General features: G+C 41.7%; 1 long non-coding RNA gene across 4 annotated transcripts in view; it reads right to left on the reverse strand.

Moving 5' to 3' along the window:
• The window catches only part of LOC112586515, a 91,250-nt gene that overhangs the window by 42,357 nt on the left and 29,436 nt on the right, over nt 1-19,457 (reverse strand). For 2 of the 4 annotated variants that reach the window (XR_006552872.2, XR_006552870.2), the window contains exon 4: nt 2,014-2,167. The exons of 1 other annotated variant lie outside the window; for it this stretch is intronic. This is a non-coding gene — a long non-coding RNA (uncharacterized LOC112586515). Of the gene's footprint in view, nt 1-1,191; nt 1,605-2,013; nt 2,168-19,457 lie in introns of those variants that run through there. One more of the 4 variants, XR_006552874.2, reaches the window with a different exon arrangement.

The following is a 19,457-nucleotide window of genomic DNA, read 5'->3' on the forward strand; positions in this document are numbered from 1 at the left end:
AATTCAGGACATGCAATCCTAAAATATGGTACCTTAGCATATTAAATATTTTTTAAGTTGAAGGAATTTTTAACAAATAGCATAAACAAGAAGACCACTCTTGACTTCTCTCCCCTTGCCCTTCTTCCCTGAAATAGGTCATAAAACTCCCAAGTGAAAGGCACCCCTCTGGCCATCAGGCCCTATAGTACCACTGATACAAGGCTGTGTTTGCAGCAGATTTTACAGATGGCTTTGGGAGGGAATACAAAGAGGAACTACAGTACAGGCAACAACTCACAATTGGCTGTTAGCCATTCATCAGCCATCCCAACTCCCAGGATGCCTTGCTGACCTTGGCTTTCTCTGCCCTCCTCTCCCTCTCACCCCCTACCATGATATCCCTGGGATGACCTTTCTTCTTTTTCTCTTTTCTTTCCAAAGCAATGTAGCACTTTGCTCTGATTTCTTCTTTTGTATTTTGCTTGGGAGCCTCATTTTTCATAACTAAGTGGGCAATCAAGAACAACAAAAGGTCCTCCTTAAGAGCGTTTCCATCATCAGTATTTGAAACAACAATTGTTTTTTGCTGTTGCCCACCATACTTCAGTCCTTCTGCAGTGAGAATACATGGGTGCAAAACCCACCCTGATTTGGGGGAGGGTAGCTGATAACCTTCCAACTGTCCTCCGGCCCAGCCATCATCGACACTTTCTAGCCACTCGTGAATGATGTGAGTGAGCAGCTGCCCCACAGCCAGTGTGTTCATTTTGGCTGTTTCCTGTATTCATCCAGAGGCTGCAGAGAGATTGGTTTTGCAACAATCCACAATCATCATTCAAACACCCGAAACAAACTGGCAGCCAACCACGTTTGGTCTTTTCACACATACAAACAGAGCCCACACACATCCTTCTGCACAAAGAACTACATACCTGAGCTCCTGAACTGTGGGAATGAAAAAAAAAAAAAAGTGCTAAGAGAGGAGAAACCCTAGATAAAAGATAGCTGAAAATAGCAATCGCACAAAGCAGGGAAACTGCCTAGAATAGTAATAGCAAAACCAAGTCAACAGTAATCACCAACATAAACATGTTGGCCTTATACCCTTCTCACAGATTTCATATCTTATAGGCTGCAGCCCATCACTTGGGCTGGAAAGAATGCAGGGGAAAATCAAACACGCTATTCCCTTTAAAATCATCTGCTTTAATTTTAAGAATGATTTTAGTTAAGGGAGAAAGCCAGGTTTACTTGGGATATTGGTACAGTTCTTCGGACAATCTGAAATAACCAGGGTAGAATGGAACAGAAGGCACCCACTCTCAACCCTCACAGCAGCCAGGGTCACACCTGTGGGCGGAAAGGGTGTGCACGGGGCTGCCTCAAATGATCTCTCAGCAGCAGCCTGCGAAACCAGCAGTACAGGTCGTGGGAATCAGTTCTTCTTGGCCAGCGAGCTGAGCCCCTGCTGTGTCTTCAACACAAGGCGAGATCCTTTTAAGAAGATGACGACCTGCAGACATGACAGTCCCTGTGCCAAGGGGCTCCACTGCTTATTTCCTTGGGAGGTTAATGTCTTTGAAATAGGGCTTTCCAGGTGGTCCTCGTGGTAAAGAACCTGCCTGCCAATGCAGGAGACACAGATTCAATCCCTGGGTCAGGAAGATCCCCTGGAGGAGGGCATGGTAACCCACTCCAGTATTCTTGCATGAAGAATCTCATGGACAGAGCAGCCTGGCAGGCTATGGTCATAGGGTCGCAAAGAGTCAGACACGCAACTTAGCACGCACACATACCTGTCTTTGAAATAGGACATTTGCTCTCAAAGCCTGTTTTGCAAAGTATACATATAAACAAATTTTCATCTTTTGAATGCACTGATGTAATTGGCTTATTCAATTAGGCAGCCAAATTGGCTTATGAAATTAAAGGAGATCAGTGTTCAGAAAGGAGGGGCAGATTTTGACACAGAGATGGGAGAGGAAGAGAGGAGGAGAAGCAGTACTTCTCACAAGTGGATGCTTAACTGACCTTTCCAATAGGGTACATCTATACCATGGAGTCTTGCCTGGAGAATCCCAGGAACGGGGGAGCCTGGTGGGCTGCCATTTATGGGGTCGTACAGAGCTGGACACAACTGAAGCGACTTAGCAGCAGCAGCAGCATACCATGGAGTACAGTGTAGCTGTAGGAAGAATGAGATCTTTCTCAATGTACTGTCAGGAGAGATCTCCAGGATATATTGTTGAGTTTAAAAAAAAAAAAAAAAAGAGCAGAACAGTTTTTGAGTATACCAGCATTTGTGAGGAAAGGGGAGAAAATAAGATAATATATTTGTTTATAGTTTTATTTGCACAAGATATACTGCAATAATATATAAATCTCAATAAAAATGGTAACTCACAGTGGGCAGGAGAGGGGTATGATGGGATAGGGAAAGAAATAAATGGAGATAAGGATGAAAGTGAGCCTTTTAATATCTGTCTTATAGTGCTTTGGTTTTTGAACTATGTGACTATATTAGCTATTAGAATCCATAAATAATTTAAATAAAGCAAAATAATTAATAAATATGCCATCCCCTTTGCCACCTACTTAGCTCCTTTTTTTGTCTGTTAAGGCTCAACTCAAAGGCCACCGCGTTGATTTATTCACTAATACACATAAAAACCCACTGCATGCTAGCTGCTGGGCCAGGTGCCTGCCAGGCTCTGGGGGTGTTCTGGTGAGCAGAGCACACACACCTCTGCCTTCAGGATGCTAGAAGCTTGTCTGGGAGCTATATCACTAAAAAAAATCACCTGCTATGGGAGAAGACTCTGGAAAAGACTCTGGAGTTTCCTTGAACCCTTGTACCCTTGGCCTGGCATTCCCCCAGCACTGTGCTCTGGAATCCCAAACAAGGTAGATCCCTCCCTTGATTGGGTTTCCTACCTGTTGGTATGGTCAGTCTCTCCTGCTTTGTGAGTCCCTGTAAGGTGGGAGCCCATACATATGCCTCTCCAGGTCCTTAAAGCCCACTTCATGATGTGTGGTGGGCACCTGATGAACACTGTTTGAATGGACAGATGGTTGAGATGCTCCCCAGAGTGGTACTCTTAGAGGCAGCAAGAGGAGTATAGGTGCCTAGGAGGGAAGAAGAAGGGCTCCTAGCAGTGGACAGTGACTGCTAAAGGCTCTGGAGGAGCTGGAGAAAATAAAGAGTTCCAGGTTCTTGTTGTCTTAATTAGGTGGTCTAAACAGGAATGGGTTTCCCTGTCAACCTCTATCCAGGAGCTGGGTCCCTCCCTAAAACCCAGAACTGATCACTTTCACCTAGAATACCAGGCAAATAGAGTCCAGGCAAAACTACCCATGTCTGTCCCAGCTCAGCAGGTTTTCCAGGGTCATCATGGCTCACTCTCTGGGGACATTAAGATTAAATACAGTAAATACACATGAGGTCAAGTTTATGACACAGTGTATGAAATACCAAGAAATGGAGATTACTAGTCAGAGATTTGCCTACTGCACTCTGCCCGAAAAGATTCTTAACCTGACCAAGTCCAGACACAACCTTTGATTTTCAAATGTGACAACATAAAACATTTACCAGGAAGAAAAACATGTCTTCAAGCTTTGAGTCTTCCTTAGTTATAAATCACTTTTTGGGGTCAATTTTAAAAGTACCTTGTGATGATTTGCCTCTGGTCTGCAATACAAGAGACCTGGGTTTGATCCCTGGGTTGGGAAGATCCACTGGAGAAGGGAAAGGCTACCCACTCCAGTATTCTGGCCTGGAGAATTCCATGGACGGTACAGTCCATGGGGTCATAAAGAGTTGGACATGACTGAGCAACTTTCACTTTTTCCTATTCACAGCAGCACCTGGCAGTGGACAATTCTCCCAGCTCAGTCATCAAAGCAAACCCTACACTCAGAGATGGTTCCTGCCCTATAAGCATTTATATATTCGACTTTGCTTGTTATGTCGATTCACAGAGAGAGAGGCCAGCCAATGGGGATGATCTCCTCTCTGTTTTAATTTCTATAGGCCCAGAGATGAATGAAAGTCCTTGGCCAGTGGACACAAAGGGCCAGGGTCACCAAAGAAAGGTTGCCTGAACTGTCAGCTTTGTCTCTGGACTTGATAAGCCTCAGGCTGCGTGGAAAAAAAAGTCACCAAGCTTGGTCAGCAGCCCAGGGTGGAGGTGGGGGCCGCTGGAATCAGCATTAAGCTAATGAGACAGAGACAAATTAAAACTGTTTTCAGGATCAACAGCTGTCCTTGGGCCTCCTGCTCAGAACTGGCTTTCTGATTTCCAGGGGCTGCTGCAGGTATAGATCTTGGAGGAGAGAGAAAATGAGGTTTGACTGCAGAGGGATCATGGCAGGGTGGGGCTCTCTGAAGCTGTCTCTCTGTTCCTGAATTCTACATGAGAGCAGGGGAACAGTGACAGACTGGAGACAACAGGAGGGAGACCTGATCCCAAACAGAAGAGAGTTAATCAGGAAACTGGAAGACATAGCTGCGCTATAGACAGAAAACTCAGACAAGGCCACAAATGAGTGATCTGAGAGAAAGAAAATGAATCCAGTAAGAGGTGGGAAAAGGCAGGAAAGGAAGCACTTAGGTGGTTTCATATGGATGAGGGGATGCAGAATTTGACAGAGGGGGAAACATACAAAAGATACTGAGCACAGAAAATGAGATGGAGAGCGTATATACATGTTTTCTTCTTAATAAAAAGAACATATATAACATAGAGCATTAAAAATCCTGTATAATTTCCACCTGCATAGCTTCCTTCAAAATAACCACTGCTAATAGTCTGGTGAATGTTCTGCCAGGTTTTCCTCTTTTCTGGCACAGTTGGAAGTGTAGGGAGGAATGGATGAAGGGAAGAGAGAGTGGGGAGAGCACGGTGGGGAGGAATTTTGATGGGCTGATGTGGCCAAAGCTGCCAGGGCCTCGCCAGGTCCTCGGAGCAGCCCGATGGCCATCCTGGGCAGGCTGACAGCTCTGGTCCCGGGGGGCAGAGCAGAGGGCGCTCTCTCCAGAGAGCCTGTTGGAGGCTCCCGGGGCAAGATGGAAGCACAGGAGAGCTAATGCCCCAGGAGCAACCTTCACCAACTCAGGATGGGCAAAGGAGCGTAGTTATTTGGCCTCTTCCCCATAGTTTGTCAAAGTGTCCTCTGTGGGATTCGACTCTGATACCCCCAGTGGTAACCTGCTCATCAATACACCTTTTACTATTTTCTTTCTCCCTTGTCTCACTTTCCTACTACCAAAACAAAACAAAGACCAAACTGAACAAAGAAAAACCACGGAACTATGTGTATACAAATCTTTGCTTCAGGGTCTGCTTTGGAGAAAACCAAAGCTGATATGGAACAGAAGGCACCAGTAGTGGGATGGGGCAGGTGGACAGACTGTGATCCATTCAGGAGGCAGCCTGGACACGATTCACCCAGCAAAGGGCAAGGACAGGGCTGAGGAAGAGGGGATGCCGCAGTCGGCTGAGAAATAAGTCTCACCCTTAACGCTTTTTTTAAAAGTATAATTCATGACATCACTTTATGGCTATACTACAGATGGTGTGAATAAAAAGCTGAGAGAATGGATAGTAGAATGCAGAGATAGGTGGAGAAGGAATTTAGGCTCAAGATTGCAGGGAAAGAAAGTATAAAATGAGCAAACAGCAAAAAAGGTACATGAGAATTAATTACAGGAAGAAGCAAATGGGAGAAAAGTGACATGAATGAGTGAAGTAATGGGAAAATGAGACAAAAAATGGATGAGGAGTGAGGAAATGTAACAAATGAGATGGGGAACAAAGTAGTGAAGGAGAGAAAAGATTCCACAGTAAATTAGAAATGTTCATTTTATGGGCAAGGAAATGAGGAAATGGAAGGGAATATTAAGAAAATTAATCCTGGTAACCAAAGCTGTGGGAAAATGTATAATGAATGAATAAATTAGCAGAAAGAATGGATGAAGGAATGTGAAACTGAAAAAAAAAAGACCCCAAATGACTGGGTGATTGAGACCGTGAAAATGACCATAGAGAGGAAACAGGCACCCTAAAAATGGACATAAAATTAAGGAATGAAGGAATATCCAATGAGAAATTAGTAGAAGGATAAAAAATAAAAATAGAGGTCTTCTGTGAAGGAATGAATACTTCCTTCCAAACTTTAATCAAAACCTCTTGTAAGGTTCTAAAGTTTTCCCCTGGATCTGCCTGCTGTTTTTCCCTCCAGCTGGATCCACATGGCTGGAGAGCCCTGGCAGAAAGAAGAGCCAGCAACTGTGGAGCCAAAGAGAAACAGCAGCCAGGGAAGCACAAGAAAAAAAATCACTGAATTGCAGAGAAGCAGCCAAAGATATGCTCCACACTTAAAGGTCCTCCAATAAAAATGAAAACCCTAAACCCTATATTCAGCTACGTCATTTTTACTTGTCTTAAAATCAACATGTTTTCTTCTCGAATATTAATCATAAGAAGAATTAACTAGGTAAGTAGATCTTGCTGTGATTATTAGAAGACCATTAAATAAAGTAATAATTGTGGTAGATTCTGAAATATCTCCAAAGATCTTTTTAGTTTGGCATTTAGCCATCCAACCTGCTAAAACTCCATTTCTCAGCCTCCCTTCTCTCAGGTATGGTCATGTGACAAGTGGGCCAATAGAGTCTGAGCAGAATTAAAGTACATCACTACTGGGTCTTGCCTTTAAAAGAACTGGCTATGAATTCCACTTTCTTTCTTCATTTCTGCTGTCTGAGAGATGGTGAACCCAGCAATGAAAGCCATATGTTAAGAGGGTGGCAGACACAGCACAGGCAAGCCAAGCGAAGCATTCCTACCGGATCTGTACCGTGTATATCTGGACTTTATGTGAGAGGGAAATCCTCTCTTAAGTGACTATATTTTAAGGTTTCATTGTTATATCAGTTTAGCCAGTATTCCAACTAATACATTAGCTGATCTTGGAATTTAAAGTTACCACTCTCTGCTTATTACCATAGCATGAGCACATGCTACACACACACACACACACACACACACACACGGCATTACTGGTCTAGAAGTAGGAATGGACTTATTCACATTCTTGTGGGATCTTCCTCATGGCCATTAAAACATATTTAAACTTAACTACCTTTCTCACTTTCTCTATTTCAGGAAGACTCTCCAGATTAAGACTGAGACCCATGTCTCCAAAACAGCACACCTTGGCAATATGCTCTGAACCTTGAGAGAATTAACCTTATACTACGTATTGACTTGTGGGACAGACTGCTGCTTAAGACTTAGCAGTAGAGATTTCAGAGCCAAAAAATCCAGGGTTCTCATTTCAGTCTCACCACTTGCTAATTCTGTGACCTTGGGAAAGTTACTTATTTCTCTGTGCCTCAGTTGCATCATTTGTAAAGTGGGGTAATAGTGCCAACCTCATAGTTGTGGTGAGAGCAAAATAGGCATAAAAGAATTAGTTGCTATGATTACTTTTGCTATTAGCATTTTGCCAGCTCCAGAGTTGTCTGCAGAGCAGCCTGAGCATGTAACATCCCCATTGACACCAAAAAATGTTAAAACCCACACTGGCTCCTCAGAAGAGGATCCAAGGTCTGCTATTTCCACAGATGCATAATTTCATTTATTAAAGATGAATTTTCCCTCAAGTTTTATCTTAAAATGTGTCTTCGAAGCACCAAGATGGAGAACTTCACTGTAACTCCTAAAATGCTAACTATAATCCTCATTATTAATAAGCACTTATGAAGAGCCTGAAGCAGAAATACAATTAAGTTAGGTCAAATAAATTAAGAAAGAGTTGATGTAGCTTCTGCAGGTCACCCAGTTAGTGTGTGAAGCTGAAGTAAGAACCTTGGCAGTTTGGTTCTAGAATCCTGCTCTTAACTTTTTGACAACCTCTGACTTCACTGTGCATTTTACTCATGATCTAAGCTTGCCCCAGACTCAGTCTTTGCCTTGTTATAGCAGCAATCCCAGGAAAGGAATTTGATTAGCCCATATTGGGTCTGATGGTCTGCCTTCGGTGCTATCAGCTGTGACCACAGGGCTAGGTCACTTGATACAGCTTGATTTTCCTTTTTTTTTAAAATATATAAAGCAGGTGAGAAAACACGTTTTTAATGGGGAAATTTAAAATATAATAACTGAGCACAATTTTTGTAACAAGTTTATAAATGAGAACAGAATTTTTGGAGGGCAATGACATTTCACTTAATTGGGGTTCAAAGTTAGGTTCCTGTCATCAAATCAATTGCATATATTCATCTATCAGGAGGCGTTAAGAGTGGGAGTAGTTTTAAGAAGAGAGAGCTTTAAGCACACAGCCACCCCCAAACCTATCTTCTAGAGCCAAAATGCGCAAATGAAACTTAGATTGGTGATCAGGTAAGACAGTAGGTTGACCACTTCATAGGACTAGGTCATGGTGAGAGGTACAGAATTGGCCGCCATGTTATATATGTCAGGCCATGGAGCCCATAAAAGGCAAGTACAGTGTTTGGAGAGAGAGAACACGGAGAACACAGAGCTACAAAATAGAAGAACAGACGTGAACAGAAGAGAGTCCCATTAGGGAGACTGGGAGCTGTGGTATCACATGCTCCAGAGAGGTCAAGAAAGCAAAGGACCCCGAACTGTCCCCTGGATCTGACAACTAGAAGGTCTGGCAACTTTCATGAGAGTAAATTTAGGGGAAAATCAGCACGGACAGCAAAGCGTTGACCAGAGCCCTGTGGAAGGCAAGGAAGGAGACAGTGACATAACTATTCAAGCTCAGCTTGGAAGGAGAAGAGAGTCGCAGATAGAGTCATAGGTGAAGGGAAAGGGGTGTGGGGAGAGAGTTGTTAAAATTTTGGTTTCACGAGTTGAAAAAACAAGTCAGGAGAAAAGAATACGGTTGAAGATGAGAGAGAGGTTCATTGATGTGGAAATGTTACCAGAGCGGAGGGCTATAGGGTTGATTTTGGACAGGCAGAGAGCTACATCTTTTTAAAATTACCTGAAAACACTTCATAGAATTGATTTATCAAAGTCAAACTAATATGAAAAGTGACGTGAAGAGTCCCAAATATTGTGGCTATATTTGTTGCTAAATTTTGTTTTAAATCAGAATAATTACCTTCACAGAGACAAAAAAAAAATATGGATGGACTTATAATATCAAGAGTGTCTTGTTCCATCATTCAATACTCCCACCCTCCATCTAAAAAAAGCTATTTTAAACACATACATTTTCTTATTTTTAGTGCTCTTTGTTTTATCTACATCTCTCTTAATAATATGCCTAGATCACTGTTTCCTAAGTTATTAAATATAGATACAGTTTATTGACTTTTTGTTAAGGATTTAGATGACTTTCAATAGCACACCAGCCTCTCCCAATAAAATTATATCACTATTTTTATTTCCTGTATCAGTTACCTTTGTAAATTTAAATAAACTATTGTCAAGTAAACTTCACTCCCTCCCCATCATTTTCTCCCTTCTTTCTTTCTCTCTCTCTCTCCTCCTGTCTGTCTTTCCTCCATCTATCATTCCAGAAATAGATACTGGATGTCTGATATGTGCCTTGTACTCTTGCAGGGGCTGGGAACACAGCGATGAGCAAGCTAGATGAGGTCTCCCCTGACATTACAGTTTCAGGAGAGCCGACAAATTAATGCAATTACAGATGGTAGCTCTCAACCCCCTCTTCTGTATGATGAGGAAAGAGCACCCTACCTTTTTCCTCGTCTCTTCTGACCTACTTTTCCATTTCCTGACTTTGCCACTTGTACTTTCATTTTGCATGTTACCTGGTGACACATTTAGGGTTATGCTGCAGCTGATACTAAAAGATGAAAATCAATCAGCAGTGCTTTCATTGTCTTATTTAGGTAAATGTTGTTCACAGCACAACTGGCTCAGACATGATAATTGTGCTTCTGATCTCAGGCAGTTAATTCCAGTGCGCAGGGGCTGGAGCCAGCCTGCCACAGTTTGATGCTGGCTTGTCATTAACTAACTATGGGCTTTGGCCAAGTTCTTTTTAACCTTTACCTCAGTTCTATCATCTCTAAAATGGGAATAATAATAGTGCCCGTGTCTGAACTGTTATGAAAATTAGAAAGCTAATAAAAGTAAAGTGTTTAGAATAGTGCCTGGTCTTGGCGTTAGTGGTGAAGAATCCACCTGCCAATACAGGAGACCCAGGAAACAAGGGTTCGATCCTTGTGTCAGGAAGATCCCCTGGAGAAGGAAATGGCAACCCACTCCAGTATTTTTGCCTGGAAAATTCCACGGACAGAGGAGCCTGGCAGGCTACAGTCCATGGGGTTGCAAAAAGTCAGACACAGCTGAGCACACATACACACAAATGTTACCTATAATTACTGTACTATTTGTACTTTTCCTCATAGGGAGTGTTCTTTATTATCCTGTAAGCAATTCTATACTCTCAGAGATCACATTAAATCCCATGGATCCTCATTTTCCCGAAGGTCCCTCTCTCCTGGAATTCTTCATTTGCTCTTAAAAACTGGACTCCCTGTTCTTAGGCCTGCTACACAGCTGTCTTACTGGGATTTCCCTTCATTTCTTTCCTGGGTTGGATTCACTGTTGACCAGGCCTCATGTAGGGTAGAGACCACAAAGAACAGACCAGGTTCAAGGCCTGGAAAGACGACAACTTGGAATAGACAAAATCACTTTGCATCAGTTTAGTGTCCTTTCAAAGGAGGCCCTTAGGATATAGGCTTAAGGACACACAATGGTGTAAATGAACCCCTCCCCACTCCCACCTCAGAGTTGCTTGTTTCTTATGCAAGTTTAAAGTTCATTGGTCATAGGACTTGTGGAATAAGGAATCTGCTTGGTCAGGGGACCTTAAAACTTCGGGTCCTCCCTCTGTATACAAGGGGAGCAGGGAGTGCCTGTCCATTTTATCTAGACTTAATACTGGTTTAGATAAAATACTGGAGTGAAAAAGTTGACTTAAAACCCAACATTCAGAAAGCTAAGATCCTGATATCTGGTCCTATCACTTCATGGCAAATAGATGGGGAAACAATGGAAACAGGGACAGACTTTATATTTTTGGGCTCCAAAATCACTGCAGATGGTGACTGCAGCCATGAAATTAAAAGACACTGGCTACTTGGGAGAAAAGCTATGACCACCCTAGGCAGCATATTAAAAAGCAGAGACATTACTTTGCCAACAAAGGTCTGTCTGGTCAAAGCTATGGTTTTTCCAGTAGTTATATATGGATGTGAGAGTTGGACTATAAAGAAAGCTGAGCACCAAAGAATTGATGCTTTTGAACTGTGGTGTTGGATAAGACTCTTGAGAGTCCCTGGACAGCAAGGAGATCAAACCAGTCCATCCTAAAGGAAATCAGTCCTGGATATTCATTGGAAGGACTGATGCTGAGCTGAAACTCCAATACTTTGGTCACCTGATATGAACAGCTGGCTCATGGGAAAAGACCCTATGCTGGGAAAGATTGAAGGTGGGAGGAGAAGGGGAGGACAGAGGATGACATGGTTGGATGGCATCACTGACTCAATGGACATGAGTTTTAACAGGCTCCGAGAGTTGGTGATGGACAGGGAAGCCCAGCGTGCTGCAGTCCATGGGGTTGCAAAGGGTTGGACATGCCTGAGCAACTGAACTGACTGACTGAATACTGGTTCTAGGATCAACATTCCTTGCTATTCCACAGTTACAATCCTTATTCCTGTGTTTGTTTATTAAGGCATCTCTGGGTCCATTTGAGGTCTCAGTGCATCCTTCTCCTCCTTGGCTCCCCTTTTATTTATTTTTGTTCTGGAATACAAGTACCATGGGATAGAAATTCCCAAGCCTTTGTTTAAAATTTTATTCTAGCTTTCCATTTGATTGGTAGTTTGCCTGGATCTTCAGTGATCAGTGAAAATTATTTTTGGTCAAAATTTTTGAGATCTTTTTCCATTATCTTCTAACTTAATGAGGAATTTTGAGGCCAGTGTGATTTTTTTTTTCTTTGTACATGACCTCTAGAAGCTTCTTTCTGGGAAATTTTCAGATCTTCTCTTTAAACTCAATGTTCTGAGATTTCATAATTTGTTGTGAATGTTTTTTATTTTATTGTGCTAGGCACTCGGTAGATCCTTGAAATATGAATACCTCTTTCCTTCAGGTCTGAGAAGTTCTCTTACATTTTTAATTTGATCATTTCTTCCCCTCTATTTTCTCTCTTTTCTTTTTGGTCTCCTGTTCGTCTGATGTCATGTGTCCTAGACTGATATCCTAGAGATGTTATCTATTTTCTTATATTTTCCATCTGTTTTTTTAATATTTCTTTTTGTGAGGTAACTCTAGTTTTATTTTTGAACTCTTTTACTTAACTCTTTATTTAGCAGTCTTATCTAATAACTTTTTCATTTTTCTCCATTCTTCTTTCATAGCATTCTGTTGGGTTTTAATGATGTAAAATCTTCTTAAATGTCTCTAAGGGTAGTAATTATTTTTCCTCTAAGTTATCTCTTGTTTCTCAAATTATATATCCCTTCAACTGTTACACATTTTCCCCTGTTTTTCTTGGTCCCTTTCTTTCATGTTGAAGGCATTCCTTAGATGACTCATAGTTCTTGGTTATCCACTCATTTCCAAGGAAATTAAGAAATTGATATGGGTCAGGTTACTGATATGAGTCAGGATTCATCTGGAGCTTAGGCACAGACTTGTCACTTCTTATGGGGGCTCCACAAATATCAGAATTCAGAAGGCTTTGCCTAGTTCTGTAGGGAACAATGCTCCAATTAGCCTGAGGTGGAGATTATGTAAAAGCTCTGTAGTCTTGAATTTGAATTGGAAATACGAGTACGAACTCTTCTGTCTTATAGCTGCAATTTCTTTTTAAAATATAGAGAAAGCTGGTTTCTAAGAACATAGGGGATATTAAAACCTGGTTCCACTTTCATGCCCTAGAGTATAATTTGCATACAGCAGCCAGCATGCTCTTTTTAGAAAAGAAAGCAAAACTTTTCACTATAGAACAGTTTTAGATTTACAGAGAAATTGTGAAGGTGGTACAGAAAACTCCCATATACTAGCCCACACTCAATTTCTCCTATTATATCTTAGATTAGTATGGTACATTTGTTACAGTTTATGAATCATTATTTATACAGCATTTTAAACTAAAGTGTATACTTTATTCAAACTTTCTGAGTGTTTCCCTAATGACCTCTCTCCATTTCAGGATTGCATCCAGAGATAGGTCTCCTTAGGCTCCCCTTGGCTACATTTGTTTCTCAGACTTTCCTTACTTTTGATGACTTTACGGAGTCCTGGTCAGGTATTTCATAGAATGTTCCTCATTTGGGATTTATCTGATGTTTTTCTCATGAATCGGTTGAGTTATGGATTTGGAGGATAGAGACTGCAAAGGTAAGTGCCACTCTCTTTACATTTATCAAGGGAACATGCTCTCAACATGACCTATCACTGCTGGTGCTGACCTTTTTTATTTTTAAATTTGTCTCATTATTTTATAGTCATATTTAAAAAATAATTTTATCTGTTTACCTTCCTCTGGAGGCAGGTAGATGTGAAGGATATAAAAATATAAAGACAGTTTACCCTCTTGAATCAGAAGCTTACTTAACTGAGCAGCTGAAAAAGGGTTAAAGCTGACAATTAACTGAGAAGTCACTGAAGAAAGGCAGCCCAGAGTGCACTTTGGAAAAGGAAATTCATCATATGGCATTCTCCCAGTAAAGCACAGAACTCCCCCCAGCTGGCTTTTCAGTTTACTTTAGGTTACCTGAACCATAACTAAATTGGGAGCTTCATAATATCTGCATGGCCAAAAGCACTGAAACCTACAACAGTGTGTTTTAAATAAAAAGAAGGCTTCCCAGACTTAAAGTCTGCACTTCCGTGGTCAAGGATTGAGTTGGAACCAAACTCATTTCCCCTTCCTCCTCAGCAGCACACAACAGAAGGACTTTGAGTAGCAAGAACTCAACTTTCCAGCCCTGAGCTGCCCTTTCTACCACAGAGCTCCACTGGCCAGTACCAGTGGGCTCTGTTTTCTTTCAATAATGTAACCAGATGGACTGATGAAAGAAGGAGGAATCTCTGTTACGAGTAGATATGTAGCTAGTTATGGTCAGCAGAAAAGGGAGAGTAAAGGACACTTTGCAACTTATTTCTTAAATAGCATAGATTTAGTATAACCCAAGTTTAATTTTCACATAGCAGCTATATATTCAGAAGGGCCTGCATTTGTCTTCTGTGCACAGTGCGCAGTCAAGGGCTGCTTATTTAACTATATATGCAGAGTACATTATGCAAAATGCTAGGCTGGATGAAACATAAGCTAGAATCAAGAATGCCAGGAAAAATATCAACAACCTCAGATATGCAGATGACATCACCCTAATGGCAGAAAATGAAGAGGAACTGAAGAGCCTCTTGATGAAGGTCAAAGAGGAGAATGAAAAAGCTGGTTTAAAACTCAACATTCAAAAAACGAAGATCATGGCCTCTGGTCCTGTCACTTCATGGCAAATAGATGGGGGAAAAGTGGAAACAGTGTCAGATTTCATATTCTTGGGATCCCAAATCAATGTGGACAATGACTGAAGCCATGAAATTAAAAGACGCTTGCTCCTTGGAAGAAAAGTTATGGCAAACCTAGACAGCACATTAAAAAGCAGAGACATCACTTTGCAACAAAGGTCTGTATAATCAAATCTATGGTTTTCCAGTAGTCACATACAGATGTGAGAATTGGACCATAAAGAAGGCTGAGCACCGAAGAATTGATGGTTTTGAACTGTAGTGCTTGAGAAGATTCTTGAGAGTCCCTTGGAGAGCAAAGTGATCAAACCAGACAATCCCAAAGGAAATCAACTTTGAATATTCACTGGAAGGACTGGTGCTGAAGCTCCAATACTTTGGCCACCTGATAGGAAGAGCCGACTCATTGGAAAAGACCCTGATGCTGGGAAAGACTAAGGGCAAGAGGAGAAGGGGATGACAGATGATGAGATGGCTGGACAGCATCACCGACTCAATGGACATGAGTTTGAGCAAACTCAGGGAGTGGTGATGGACAGGGAAGCCTGGCGTGCTGCGGTCCATGGGGTCGCAGAGTCAGATACACAGTGACTGAACAACAGCAGCAGCACAGTGCCAAGCACCACACTCTGATCCTTGCCTTCCTATCTCGCAGAATACACTGGATCCAGTCTCTATCAGTAACTGCACAGCTGGCTTCTAGCTCAGCCTAAGGAGTGACCAACACTGTATCAAAAGTCACACATGCTATGTGTGGAGTATGGGGAGTCTGTGGGTCCAAAAGTTCCATCATCTTGAGATCTCTTTGTTTGCTGTCACCATTTGATGATATGGGGATCCTTTTATTGTTGTTTATGGTTATTTCCTTTTACTTATTTATGTTGTATTGTTGCTATTTTATTGCTTATTGTTATTTACTGTTTATTTTACTGTTGCTACACGATTCAGTCCTGCTCAGTTCTTTTTACACCTGTGTTACTTATATGTGGTCCCTAGGCACATTTTGGCATCACATGGGAGCTTGTTAGAAACACAGACTCTCCCCTAGACTTACTGAATCATAACCTGCACTTTACCATGATCCCTGGGTGATTACTGTGCTCATTTAAGTGTGAGAAGTGCCTCTTTAATCCATCAAGCCTGCCCCACATCGTGCAGATGGCACCGTAGAATAACAGGCTTCCAAAGTACCGCCATGGCTCCCACGCTTGGTTCTAAAGCCTCCCACATCTCGTTTCATGGCTTGTCTTCCTTTAGGAGGCCTCACTGTTTACATGTGTGATCAGACACTGCTTCTGTGGCTCTGTTGTTTTCTTTGCTTCTGAAACAGGACGGGGATCCTTCCTCTGATTCTATCACCCAAGGGCATAGGAAGAGGTGTGAGAAAGCAAGGGAGCCAAGAGAGCACCTGAAAGGTGAGGAACAGAAACTATTTTACAGTACCTGGGGTAAGTGTTTACTAGAAACCCACAACTTTCCTAGAAACTGAGAGAAAATTGTGGGCATCCCTGGTGACTCAGTGGTAAAGAAGCCACTTGCCAATGCAGAAGACATGGGTTTGATCCATAGTCTGGGAAGGCCCCACATATGAAGCAACCAAGCCCATGCACCTTGACTATTGAGCCTGTGCTCTAGAGCCTGGAAGCTGCAACTACCGAGTCCACACGCCAAAACTACTGAAGCCCGGGTGCCCCACAGCCCATGCAGTTGCAGCAAGAGAAGGAACCGCAATGAGAAGCCTGTGCACGGCAACTAGAGGGTAGACCCCACTGGCTGCAGCTAGAGAAAAACCTGTGCAGCAACAAAGACCCAACACAGCCAAAAACAAACATATGAATAAATAATTATTCAAAAAAGAAAGAAAATTATGTCCCCAGAACTCAGGCCCCAGGGCTGCCCAGGGCCATCAGCAGCAGCACTGTGTGGACAGTGATATCCGGGCTCCATTGTCAGTGTGTTTCAGCTGCCCTCTAACTTGGCTGCTGTGTTTCTTAGATCAAAAGGAGTGAGAGAGGGAGGGGTTGGTGGCTCAGTCTGGCCCTGGAGCACCTCTGTGCCTTGGGGGTATGCTTTGGACTGGTCCAACCAGCTGTGCTTCAGGGTGAGTTTGCAATGGACAACTCTGGCAGCTAGGGTTGGGAGTGAGTCAGGTTTTCTTTATGAGAAAGTGGTTGGGGGAGATTAGCATCTCTAATACAATACCTTAAACCACATTAAGGAAGGTAGATGCTGAGCTGGGGCTGTGTGTGTGTGTGCTCAGTCATGCCCAACTCTTTTGCAACCGCATGGACTGTAGCCCACCAGGCTCCTCTGTCTGTGGAATTTTCCAGGCAAGAGTACTGGAGTGGATTATCATTTCCTTCTCCAGGGGATCTTCCCAACCCAGGGATCTAACCCTTGTCTCCTGTGTCTCTTGCATTGGCAGGTGGATTCCTTACCACTAGTGCCAAGAGTTGGGGGCTAACCATTATAAATCTCTAGATCAGTTGACCTATAATATATCCTTAGACTTCTAGGATCACTAGACCATGATGGTTAGTTTAACATGGATTTGAATGTATTAATTATCTTATGTATTTAAAAATATTTATTTATTTTTGGCTGTGTTGGGGCTTCATTGCTACATGGGCTCTTCTCTAGTTGCGGCAAGTGAGGGTAGTCTCGAGTTGCAGTGTGTGGGCTTCTCATTGTGTTGGATTCTCTTGTTATGGAGCACAGGCTCAATAGTTGTGGTATAGGGGCTTAGTTGCTCCGCAGCATGTGGAATCTTCCCAGACCAGGGATGGAACCCGCATCTCCTGCATTGGCAGGCAGATTCCTCACCACTGAGTCACCAGGGAGGCCCTATCCTGTGTTTCTATAAAACAAATTTTATCTTTAGCCATGCTAGAGATATCATTTAAGATAGTGTCCAGATCATGTAAAGACATCATACATAATATAAAGAATCTGTAAGTAACACATGGGAGAGTTTCACATACATTTAAATATTAGCTCAGTTTAGGTTGAACTCAGAAGATGTTGATATTTGAATCAAAAGTTTTAAATGAGTACGACTGTGGATCAGTCTGCTTCAGTAAATGTCTTATTTAAAACTTTTGCTTTAGTGAAGAAAAAAAAATTATATCTGGGTTTGGTTCAGTGTTCTGCAAATAAGGATGGTTCATCCTGTTTTTGTAAACAGGATATTTCATGCAAGTTCTAGATGTGTATATAGTAACACAAACATGCCTTAATTATAGTTCTCTAAAAAGAAGGAGAGAAAACTAAAAGTCTGTCTTGTTCCCCTTGTTGCCAGTCTGGTTTCTAACTAACCATCTTGATTAATGGGTTTTTGTGATATTTTAAAACTCTTCCTAGTAATGGAGATGCCAAACCGTCCCTGGGTAGATGGTTCCAGTACATTTTTCCCATGGGACATTTTCTGTATAATTACCTGCAATTCCTCACATGACAATTTACATTCCTAGCCTCATTTCCAACAGTTGTGAGAATAGTTGGTTACTGTCTTCTGTCCATTGAGCAAATGAAGAAATTCAGCTTCCTTAAGCTCAAAATAACCACACTTTTGTGTACAGACACCTAACTGAGAATAGAAGGTATAATTAACTTGTCCTCAGTTTGATACCTAAGTGTCTTGAGAAGTTGCAGGTATAAGTTTTAAGTAGATCTGACAGCTATACCTTCATATAAGGTACATAATGCTGGGCAATTTCAAGGAAGCTGCCCAAACACACACTTGGCAAGATGAAGACAGGGGAAGATTTGTCTGTTTTTTTTTTTATAATTGAAATACAGTTTACAATGTTGTTCTAGTTTCTGGTAAACAGCAAAGTGATTCAGTTTATATATGTATATGTATGTATACTCTTGTGTATACCTACATATATATTTTTTCATATTCTTTTCCATTATTTATTATAAGATATTAAATATAGTTCCCTGTGCTATACTGTAGGGCCTTTTTGTTTATCTCTTTTATATAGAATAGTTTGTATCTGCTAATCCCAAACTCCAAACTTATCCCTCCCCAGCCCTTTCCCCTCTGGTAACCATAAATTTGTTTCCTATGTCTGTGAGTCTGTTTCTGTTTTGTAAATAACTTCATTTGTATCATATTTTAGATTCCACATATAAGCGATATCATATGATATTTGCCTTTGACTTACTTCACTTAGTATGATAATCAGTAGGTCCAGCCACGTTGCTGCAAACAATAGTTCATTCTTTTTTTATGGCTGAGTAAATACTCCATTGTATACATGTACCAAATCTTTATCTATTTGTCTGCTGATGGACATTTAAGTTGCCTCCACCTCTTGGCTTTTGTAAGTGGTGCAGCTATGAACATAGGGGAGTGCATGTATCTTTCTGAATTAGAGTTTTCTCTAGACACATGCCCAGGAGTGGGACTGATGGATCAAGTGGCAACCCTATTTTCAGGTTTTTAAGAAAACCCTGCACTATTTTCTGTAGTGATTGCCCGGGTTTATATTCCAGACAACAGCACAGGAGGGTTCCCCTTTCTCCACATCCTCTCCAACATTTACCATTCTGACCAGTGTGAGGTGTTACCTCATTGTAGTTTTGATTTGCATTTCCCTAATAATTAGTGAGGTTGAGCATCTTTTCATGTGTCTTTTAGCCATCTGTATGTCTTCTCTGGAGCAATGTCTGTTTAGATCTTCCACCATTTTTTTTTTTTGATTGGACTGTTGTTTTGATGTTGGGCTGCATGAACTGTTTATATATTTTGGAAATTAACCCCGTGTTGGTGGCACTGTTTGCAGATATTTTCTGCCAGTCTGTAGGTGTCTTTTCATTTTGTTGATAGCTTCCTTTGCTGTGCAAAAGCTTATGTTTGATTAGGTCCCATTTGTTCATCTTTGCTTTTATTTCTATGGC

This window comes from Bubalus bubalis, chromosome 8 (assembly GCF_019923935.1).
Source record: "Bubalus bubalis isolate 160015118507 breed Murrah chromosome 8, NDDB_SH_1, whole genome shotgun sequence".
In the NCBI taxonomy this organism is placed as follows: domain Eukaryota; kingdom Metazoa; phylum Chordata; class Mammalia; order Artiodactyla; family Bovidae; genus Bubalus; species Bubalus bubalis.